This window comes from Astyanax mexicanus, chromosome 23, assembly GCF_023375975.1.
Source record: "Astyanax mexicanus isolate ESR-SI-001 chromosome 23, AstMex3_surface, whole genome shotgun sequence".
Taxonomy (NCBI): Eukaryota; Metazoa; Chordata; class Actinopteri; order Characiformes; family Acestrorhamphidae; genus Astyanax; species Astyanax mexicanus.
Window position 1 is genome coordinate 27,948,605 of NC_064430.1, and position 11,396 is coordinate 27,960,000.

Sequence of the window (11,396 nt, forward strand, 5' to 3'; positions counted from 1 at the left end):
CGGGAAAAAACACCCCAGATAGCAAAAATTATCTGGCCCAGATCTGGCGCAAATCATCCAAACGTTCTGGCCTGGTGTAGTTTTTGCACGGCGGGCCAATACCGGTACAAATTTGGTTTGCAGACGTGGGCTAAATCCGGCCCAGCACCCGGACAAATCTCAGCGATTTCTCTACTCATATGGCCCAAATCCAGCCTACATCTGGAGCCCCATTTCACATCTGGATCTGTTCCGGACCGGAGTCGTACAACTCTGGCCCAGATCTGTATCTCCTCCGGCCTGAATCCATATGCCCACTGGCCTGGATCTGCATCTCCTAAAATTATTAATATTATAAATAAATTATTATAAATAATGTATTGGAATCTTATCACAAACCAGACCCGGACTGTAGAAAGGCCACATCCACTAAACGGACCTGACTGTTATGCGGATCTGCCGGAGGAAAAACAGAGCCGTATCGGAGTCGCCTGCTGTCTGAGTGTAACACGGAGGAGGAGGCCGGATGCAAATGCAAGTCGGTTTTATTTGACATAATAAGACAAACCAAAAACTAGGACAATAAAATAAACACTAAGACTATAAAACAAAGACTATAAAACAAATGACTAAACCAGGTCAAAACAAACAAAGAAGTGAAATAAACTAACAAAGAATCAATCAATATAAAGAAAACAAACCAGAACTCTGTAGACAAAACGCAGATTAACATCCAGACATGGTTGAACAGGAGAGCATCAAATAAAAAGCACGACAGAGAACAAAGGAGCACATGGGGTATTTATACAAAGGCACACACTAGGGACACCTGTGGAGGTAATGAGTGGGCGGAGTTACAAATGAGACAGGAGGGGTTACAGGTGACAGGGCAGGGCTAAGGCGGAGACAAGACCAAAACAAAAACAGACCCATGTGAAGCACATGAATGACATGGGGAGGTAAACAAAACAAGAGAACAGAGGACAGGAGCAGGAAGGAACCAAAAAAAGGAAAGAAACTAGACAGACACAGGCTAAGGTGTGACACTGAGATGTGATCCTCACGAATAAGTTATTTATTTGGTCGCCCAAGACAAACAAACATAAAGTCATTTTCTTTAAAATTTACTGGTAGTAATCAGACTTACTCATAAGACAAATCTAGTTGTTTTTGTATTAGTTTATTTGATTTTCTTTGCTAATAGTGTTGTGTGCTGATCATATTCACCAGATTGGATTTATACCCTCACAGCAGCAGCAAGAGGAAGAGAAGGACGGGTCTTCACCCCTTCAACTTGGCTGGAGAGATCTCTCCCACTGACTTACCATCTCAGTCGCTTTAGCTCCAGAGTTCTTCTGGAAGATGAACCAGTCCTCTTGAAATGGTATCATATTTCTTCTGATCAGCATCACGCCAATTCACCAACTTGTGTAACTGAATTCAGTGATTATCTGATCCTGTTCGTGACGCCAAATGTTGTAAACTTCTTTTTAAACTCACTCAGTGAAGAGACACGTTTGGTCATCTCGTCTGTTGCTTAAACTATCTACAGTCATTCAGATGTAGATGACAGAAGAATGGAGAGTCTGTGAGACCATCATGCAGGAGGATATTTTTATTAAAGTTCAGCTGCACTGTCTTCAGCAGGCCAGAGTTTCCTCACTACCCAGAGCCCAGCATTACTACTGCACACGAGTGCTCTCTCCAACAGACTCATCAGCCGACTCTTTAGTCAGGGGAAAGGAGTAGGAGTAGAGTGGTCAGTAACAGAATCCCTAAAAGCAGCTATACAGCCCTAATAAAAGCAATTCAAGAACAGAATAGACTACAATATTTTTCCTGTTTATTGATTTAACCACCTGGCTCCAGAGAGTTAGGGAAACATGACATTAGCATTTACATAGAAATGCTTAGACTGGTAAATCTAAGACAATATTACAGTTTAATTACTCTACAATTATCAGGGGATTAACCACAGATAATCACATAATATTGTCGTGATTAATCTGATTATTTTTTTATCGATTGGCACCACTAGTAGAAATGTATATATAAAAATATCAATTTCTAGAAATAAATAAAGACATTAAATAAAACAATTATTAAAGAATGAATAAAAACATTAATCTAAATCCAGAAACTAAAGCAGATACAGCAGTTTACAAGAAAAAGACACTCAAACCACTAGTTTTAAACTGTACTATTTAGACAGGATGGGAAAGTGCTATGGTTCTAGATCCTTGAGGTATTTTGACCAAAGCGTGTCCCAGATGTTTCAGTAAAAGAAAAACAACTGTATTAACATGTGAAAAAAGAGTTTATTTTTTTGTCTGTTTTAATATGTTTATCCTATTTGCATCTATTGTCCTGCATAGAATGACAAAACACAGAATAAAACGCAGAATTCATAATATTCAATGCTAAGCCACTCCAAATACTTTCAGAACATCATTTATTTAGGCTTTTACAAAAACTCCACATTATCAATTATTATTAGTTTTACATTATTTTAAACACTTACACATTACAGATTCATGCATGAGGAAAAGCATTGGTTACAGATTAACAGTATATAAAGATGCCAAGAGATTCAGTTTTCAGTATAATTATTCACAGTTAGAGTGCAAACATATTCCACTGACAACAGAGATGATTTCCTGGTCAAATCTGGGGTCAGAACTCTTTATATGCATGAGGCAAACACATTCATTCAGCTTTTAAACAGATATTTACTGAATTACATATCAGAGTACAGATTGATATCACAAATGTTACTGCAGAGCTGCAGTCAGAACATCTTCTTCTAACGTCTTCTTCTAAACAAATGAATAACAAAACCAAATCCCACAGCAACGAGAAAGCCACCCAGTATTTTAACGAAGAAGTGAAGGACACTTTGGAACAGGCCAATAGTATCCTTAGGCTGTTACAAAAGACAAGAAAAATGAAAATTAATATAATGAATCTTTATTCAAGATTTTTAAGTTATTTAAGTACTAGAAAAGAGAATGGTTGGATCAACCTTAAAAAAAAAACACTTCAGTTGTTCACATGTAACTGAATCAAGTTTTTTCTAAATCAACATAACAAGTTGAAGAAATGAAAACAGTTACTTTAAAGTGTCCATTAAAAAGAAAAAAGAAAATATAAAGCAACCCAAACTGCAATACAGTCTATCACTGCCGGATAGGAGTAAAATAATGGCAGTGTTAATTGCTGCACTGTTTGGAACAGTGACTATATATCTATTCTTTCTATACTTCATAAACTCCAGCTAGTTCAGAATGCAGCTGCGAGAGTGCTTACTAGAACCAGAAAGTTTGATCATATTACACCTATTCTTTCATCCCTAACTGGCTACCTGTTAAATTTCGTATAGATTATAAAATACTGCTCCTGACGTATAAATCCCTCAATGGTCTGGCCCCGCATTATCTAGAAGAACTTCTTATGCCTTACAATCTGCCACGTTCACTCCGCTCCCAAGACGCTGGTCTGTTATTAGTCCCGTGTATTAGAAAAAACTATGCAGGAGGAAGAGTTTTCTTTTATAAAGCTCCCCAACTTTGGAATAGCCTCCCTATTAATATACGGGACTCACTTTCAATCTTTAAATCTAGACTCAAAACATTTCTATTTGCCCAAGCTTTTGAGTAATGTCTCATCGCAATTTCTGTCATTTTTCTCTTACTATTACCCTTCTAACTATTCCTCTTACAGCTTATCCAGCAAATTTTATAAAAGCATTCGGTCCCACTTTATAATAAGTGTCCCTAAGTACTATGTAGTTACACAGTAACAATCCATGTAACTACAGTGTAACTACTGATGAAGTACACATTGTTACAGATTAACTACAGAGGTACAGGTTATGTAATTACACATGTGTATTAAGGTTAATTTTGACTTGTGTAAGTACACGTGTACCAGGGTGAGTGTACTTACACATGTAATAGAGCAAGTGTACTTACACGTGTGTAACAATGTGTGTGTACTCAATCAGCCCTAATTACATACTAGGCAATAGCTGTTGAATAAGTTTATACTTAACTTATCACACACATTGTTACACATGTGTAAGTACACTTGCTCTATTACATGTGTAAGTACACTCACCCTGGTACACACGTGTACTTACACAAGTCAAAATAGTTAATCTGTAGTTAGTCTGTAGTTAATCTGTAACGATGTGTACTTCATCAGTAGTTACACTGTAGCTTCATAGATTGTTACCGTGTAACTACATCGTATTTAGGGACACTTATTATAAAGTGGGACCAAGCATTCTAACCCGTTTTTTCTTCCCTCCCCTCTCTGTTCTCTCTCTCTCTCTATCTCTCTCACATGAGCTGAGATACCCGGCCGGCCGGCCTGCCTGGATGTGTCCATCTTTTGTTCTAGCTTTCCGGAATCAGCCCTGTCCTTCTACTCATCAGAATTATTACACAATCTTTCTAACTCCTGCTTTTTTCTCTTTCTTTCCTTTCTGTTTTCTCTATCTATCTCTTTTACATGTATGGAGATGCCCTGTTCCTGTTGTTCCCATCCTGGCTCTCCACTGCCCGCTGTGTTTTACTCCGGCTCTGCAGCCCTGCACTGATTAACACACTGATTAACATTAACACACCCAGAATCTGCTTCTATATCAGCCATAGCTCTATAGTTTGTGCCCATCACATTCTTATATTCATAAATTAGTACCTGTTATATTAGCCATAGTTCACATTAATTCTCTGTACTGTTGTTTTGTTCTGTTATTTGTTTGTTGTTTGTTATTTGTTTGTACTGAGCGGGTCAACCCGAGTAGGATGGGTTCCTCTGACTGAGTCTTGGTTCCTTCCAAGGTTTCTTCCTCTTAAAAGGAGTTTTTTTCTTGCCAATGTGTCACCATAAAATTGGCATCTCTGTGGTGCTGCTCATAAGAGGCGTGGACCTGTTTTTCTCTGTAAAGCTGCTTTGTGACAACCATAGTTGTAAAAAGCGCTATAGAAATATGTGTATATGTGTATTGGTGTATTGGTGAGGAACAGACAGTGGTCTCAGTCATTAATTGCAATATGATCAGAAAACAATACTGTTTATGCTAATATTTATGCTTCCTCATTAACGAACACACAAATGAGGAACAAGGTCTATTCATAAACAGAGGTGTGAGAAACACTGCAGTAAAACAGATTATTAAAACCTAATCAGGACATAACAGCGGAAATACAGAGAGAGAGAGAGAGAGAGAGATGTATAAAGTAAAAAAAATAGAAAAGAAAAAAAAAGGCCACTTTATGTTTTTAGAGTGGCTTGCAAAAGTTTCCAAAGCCCTTGAACTTTTTGTCCCCTTACAACCACAAACGTACATGTATTTTATCAAGATAGACCAACATAAAGTAGCACATAACTGTGAAGTAGAGCAAAAATGAAGCATGGTTTTAACAATTAAAAAAACACTAAAAAAAAAGCCTTCAGATTTCACTTAATTAGTTAAAAGAATCCAGTGGTATAAATGTGATTTAGTATAAATTTCTCTGAAAGCTTCAGTGCTTTTCACAGATGCTCTCCATCCAACCTGAATGAACTTGAGCTGATTTATAAAGAAGAATTGGTCAAAAATCTCAGTCTGTAGATGTGCAAAGATGAGTATTGATATAGGGGGGATGGGATAGTTTTGCATGTTATACTTTTCAGATTTTTATTTGATAAAAATTGTGTTCCACTTCACAATTATGTGCTACTTTGTGTTGGCCTATCACTTACAAATCTTAATATAATACATTTTATTTTGTGGTTGTAAGGTGACAAAATGTGAAAAGGTTCAAGGGGTATGAATACTTTTGCAAGCCATTGTAAGTAATACAAAATGACAACCCAGATAATATATGGCCAATAATGGATATAACTGAAAATATAGAAGAGATACAACTTCAGATTTTTCTGTGGCCACCTTAAGAGTTTGAGAACCGCTGGTGTAGAACATCAATAAAAAAGTCAAAGGATTTTTGTGTAGGATTTTCATGTTGTTTCAAGTCTACACTACTTTATTAACACGAACTTGAGGAACATCCTTACCTTCTTGTGGAATTTCCTGAAGAGCAGCTTTAATATCTGTTCCAGCAACAAAAGCAATGATGACGTCACTTCTATCTATTGAAGACTCTTCAACCACACTGAGACGTTGCCCAAGTTGGTCCATAAATGTCTGGTGAGAGTTAAGGGGGTCCCCAAACACCATCATTGAGTATTTCAGCTCACTCAATTCTAAAAACACAAAGACACACAACAGAGCAGTGACATACTGTTTTAACTTTAGGCCATTTTTTTTCTACTCCATTAATTTTAAAATAATTATCTGAACTTTCTTCTCCTTACATTTTTACAATAGCCTTGTTACTCTTGCGTTTCATTCAGTTTTCATTCCGGCTTCTCATTGTTCAAAATAAACCCCCCTATCCAGATAAATCTCTCCATCCAGATAGAGTGAATCTGATTGTGATTGATGATGATGATGATGATGATGATAGATACTTTATTAATCCCCACAGGGGAAATTCATTTGTCCAGCAGCAACAACTATACAAAAATATACAAAACAAAACACAAACCACAGAGTACACACGTCAACAAGAGGTGTTGTACAGCCTTATGGCAGTAGGAATGAACGACCTTCTGAACCTCTCAGTTTTATGTCGCAGCGAAAGGAGCCTGTTACTGCGGCTGCTTTTTTGAGCAGCCAGAGTCTCATGTAAAGGGTGTCTGTTGTTGTTAAGGATGGTTTGCAACAGACACCTCACCCTCTTCTCCACCAGATCCCCCACATAGTCTACTTTCCCACCCATCACAGAACCACACTTTCTGATCAATTTATCCAGCCTGTTACAGTCTCTCACAGTGATGCTGCTTCCCCAACAAGTCACCCCAAAGAACACAGCACTCGCCACGACGGAATGGTAGAAACTGCGCAGAAACTCACTGCAGATATTAAAGGATTTAAGCCTCCTTAAGAAATAAAGTCTGCTTTGTCCTTTTTTGTATACTGCATCAGTGTGCACTGACCAGTCCAGTTTATGGCTAAGGTGTATTCCCAGGTATTTGTAAGATTGAACTGTCTCAATGATTTGTCCTCCAATTTCCACAGGCCTGTGAACAAATTTCTGTTGACGGAAGTCCACAATCATCTCCTTGGTCTTAGATATATTGAGGATCAGACCGTTTTTCCTACTCCAAGCTGTAAAAGCAGCTACAAGCTCCCTGTACTCCACTTCATTTCCTCCCTTCACACATGCCACTACTGCTGTATCGTCTGAATATTTCTGGATGTGACAAAGTTCAGACTTGTATGTAAAGTCAGCAGTGTACATGGTGAAGAGAAAGGGCGACAGAACTGTACCCTGAGGAGCCCCAACATTGGTCACTATAGTCTCTGAACTCTCTGAACTGCTGCTGCCCAACCTGACGTACTGTGGACGTTCTGTGAGGTAACTGTTAATCCATGTGATTAACAGCTGATCCACTCCCATCCATTCCAGCTTCTCTCTCAGATTCTCAGGCTTGATTGTATTAAAAGCGCTGGTAAAATCAAAAAACATTATCCTAACGTACCCGCCTGGCTCATCCAGAAATGAGAGAGTTTTGTGAAGCATATACAAAACTGCATCATCAACCCCCATTTCCTCCTGGTAGGCAAACTGTAACGAGTCAACAACCTGCTCCACCTGTGGCTTAAGGACCCTAAGTAAGAGCCTCTCAAAAGTCTTCATAATGACTGATGTTAGGGCCACTGGTCTATAATCCTTTACCCCCGCCGATCTACCTACTTTAGGCACCGGCACAAGGCATGACAATTTCCACCGGACAGGGACTTGTCCAGTGTGAAGACTCTGGTTGTATAAATTGCAGAGAGGTAATGCCAGCTCCGATGCGCACTCCTTAAGAAGTTTAGGTCCTACCCCGTCAGGACCAGCAGACTTCCCAGGACGCAGCCTCCTCAATTCAGTACGCACCTCATCTACAATAAAGCAATGTGGTGGAGCAGGGGTGGAGCAGCCGCAGGATGGAGCAGAGCAGGTCACAGCAGCAGAGGTGGAGCAGCCGCTGGATAGAGCAGAGCAGGTCACAGCAGCAGAGGTGGAGCAGCCGCCGGATAGAGTAGAGCTGGTCACAGCAGCAGAGGTGGAGCAGCCGCCGGATGGAGCAGAGCTGGTCACAGCAGCAGAGGTGGAGCAGCCGCCGGGTGGACCAGAACAAGTCACAGCAGCAGAGGTGGAGCAGCCGCCGGGTGGAGCAGAGCAGGTCACAGCAGCAGAGATGGGGCAACCGCCGGATGGAGCAGAGCAAGTCACAGCAGCAGAGGTGGAGCAGCCGCCGGGTGGAGCAGAGCAGGTCACAGCAGCAGAGGTGGAACAGCCGCCAGGTGGAGTAGAGCAGGTCACAGCAGCAAAGGTGGAACAGCCGCCGGATGGAGCAGAGCAGGTCACAGCAGCAGAGGTGGTGGAGCAACTGCCGGGTGGAGTAGAGCAGGTTACAGCAGCAAAGGTGGAGCAGCCGCTGGGTGGAGCAGAACAGGTCACAGCAGCAGAGGTGGAGCAGCCGCCGGGTGGAGCAGCGCAGGTCACAGCAGCAGAGGTGGAGCAGCCGCTGGGTGGAGCAGAGCAGGTCACAGCAGCAGAGGTGGAGCAGTCGCCGGGTGGAGCAGAGCAGGTAACAGCAGCAGAGGTGGAGCAGCCGCCGGGCGGAACAGAGCAGGTCACAGCAGCAGAGGTGGAGCAGCCGCCAGATGGAGCAGCGCAGGTCACAGCAGCAGAGGTGGAGCAGCCGCCGGGTGGAGTAGAGCAGGTCACAGCAGCAAAGGTGGAGCAGCCGCCGGATGGAGCAGCAGCGCAGGTCACAGCAGCAGAGGTGGAGCAGCCGCCGGGTGGAGCAGAGCAGGTCACAGCAGCAGAGGTGGAACAGCCGCCGGTAGAAACAGAGCAGAGTGGAGCAGAGCAGGTCACAGCAGCAGAGGTGGTGGATTCAGAATCAAACCTGCTATAGAAGCGGTTAAACTCATTAGCCATGTCAACACTGCCCATAGTCATACTACTTTTATTCTTGTAACCAGTGATGGTCTTCATACGCTTCCATGCTTCTTTTGTGTTATTATGCTGCAGATTCCCCTGGAGACCCCTCCCAAAGTCCCTTCTAGCCGCCCTTAATGTCCTCTTTAGCTCGCGTTGGACACTCCGGACCCTCCCTTGATCACCAGATTTGAATGCTTCTTTCTTGGAATTTAGTAAGCTTTTAATGCTGCTAGTAATCCATGGTTTGTTATTTGGAAAGCACTTAACTGTCCTCATGGGCGCCACCACATCAGTGCAGAAGTTTATATAGTCAGTAACACGATCCACTGCCCCATCTATGTCATCATCAGATCCCTGCAAACCAGTGAGTACATTCCAGTCTGTTGACTCAAAACAGTCCTGCAGAGCTTCGCTGACCTCTGGGGTCCACTTACGGAATGAACGACTGGTTGGAGGCAATCTCATCACACATGGTTTATACAGAGGTCTGAGGTAAATCAGATTGTGATCAGATTTACTCAGGGGTGGCATAGGCAGTGCATGGTAAGCATCTTTTACATTAACAAAGCATAGATCTAAAATATTATTCTGCCTTGTGGGACAGTTGACATACTGTGTGAAACCTCCTAAGTGCGATCTTACGTCCACATGATTGAAATCCCCTGATATTATCACACACGCATCCGGGTGAGTAGACTGCACTTTAGCGACCGCCTCCTGGATGATGTCACACGTGACCGTAGATTCTGCGCGAGGTGGAATGTAAACAATAATGGCGACGATGTGGGAGAACTCACGCGGCGTATAGTAAGCTCTCAGACTAACTATTACCAGCTCCACATCAGGACAACAGATCTTTCCTTTTAATGTAATGTGTCCAGGATGGCACCACTTATTGTTCACCAGTACCACTAGCCCTCCTCCTTTAGTTTTCCCACTCAGTTTCGCGTCTCTATCAGCACGCACCACAGTGAAGCCGGTAATGCTAACTTCCGAGTCCAGGATGTCAACATTCAGCCACGATTCCGTAAAGAGGAACAAGCTGCACTCTCGGTAGGTCCTATCATTTTTTATCAGACCCTCCAACTCCTCACATTTATTGGGAAGCGAGTTGACATTTCCCATTATGATTGATGGTAAGAATGGCTTGTATCTCCATTTCCACGCCTTCCGCTTCGCTCCGGCTCGGCAGCCACGGTAAGGCTTCCTAAGTTCAGGTGGGATAGGATGTTTAAACCCGCTAGATCTACCTCGAAGATGTAACAGCTCCGTCCTTGTGTACTTAAACTTAAACAGACACATAACACACGCAGTAAACAAACAAAAACTTAACAGAGAAACACCACAACCAGGAGCTGCTCGGACCTGCTGCCGCTGCATCGGCGCATGCGCACGTATGGATGTAGAGAAGTATAAACATATACGATTCTGACTCCCTATTGGTTTATACTGTGATCCATCACACCTGCACACGTAACTACTCACACCACCAAGTATGAAGATGATCCGTGCAGGATGACTGTATGTGTGTTATTAAAATATTTTTTTTAAATATACAGCTATATGACTTAGGTCCAAATGTACATTGTAAAAAAAAAACAAGAAATAAAGATAATATAAAATTAATAGAATGCAATGTATGACAGTTTTCTATGAATGATTCACATAAGAGCTGTTTAAATCTTAATTAAACACTATATCAAATCAAAATAACTTGTCTAAAAATATTATTAATAAAGTGTTTTAAGATGTTTAGTGAATGGGCAGTTCATATAATAATTTGGATCAAATTGATCATTTATTCCAATATGTTTCCTAAAAATGTGTTTTAGATGTGACCAAATGTAATTGTAAGATGTACATTAATGTCATAATATTACATTAAAACAGTTAAGCTGTTTATAAATCTAATTTGTATGTCTAATCTAAATTACAGTTACACTTAGATCATAGTGGCAGCATTTTAAACCACTGCATCACTCAGAGCCCCTTTTAAACAACTTTTTATATGCTGATGCTGATGTAATATCACACATATAGTAATAAAATGTAGATCAATTCTCTGACTGATGGTTTATCTGTTCCATTAGAGTCACATTAGCTGATGTAGGGAGGAGCCCTGGACCAGACATGGCTGAGCCTCCACAGCAAAACATCCTGCATCCTGTTTATAGGTCCAGAAGGGCAGCTGATAATAACGCTCTAAACACACTGGGATACACTGGATTCATACATATTAGAGATGATACACTGATGCATCACATTAGCTCAGTCCCATCTGTACAAATTATGCCGCCATCATCCTTTCTGTTCATCTACTGTTTATTAGGAAGCTAAATCACAGGAAAAATAATGAAATATAGGGCTGTT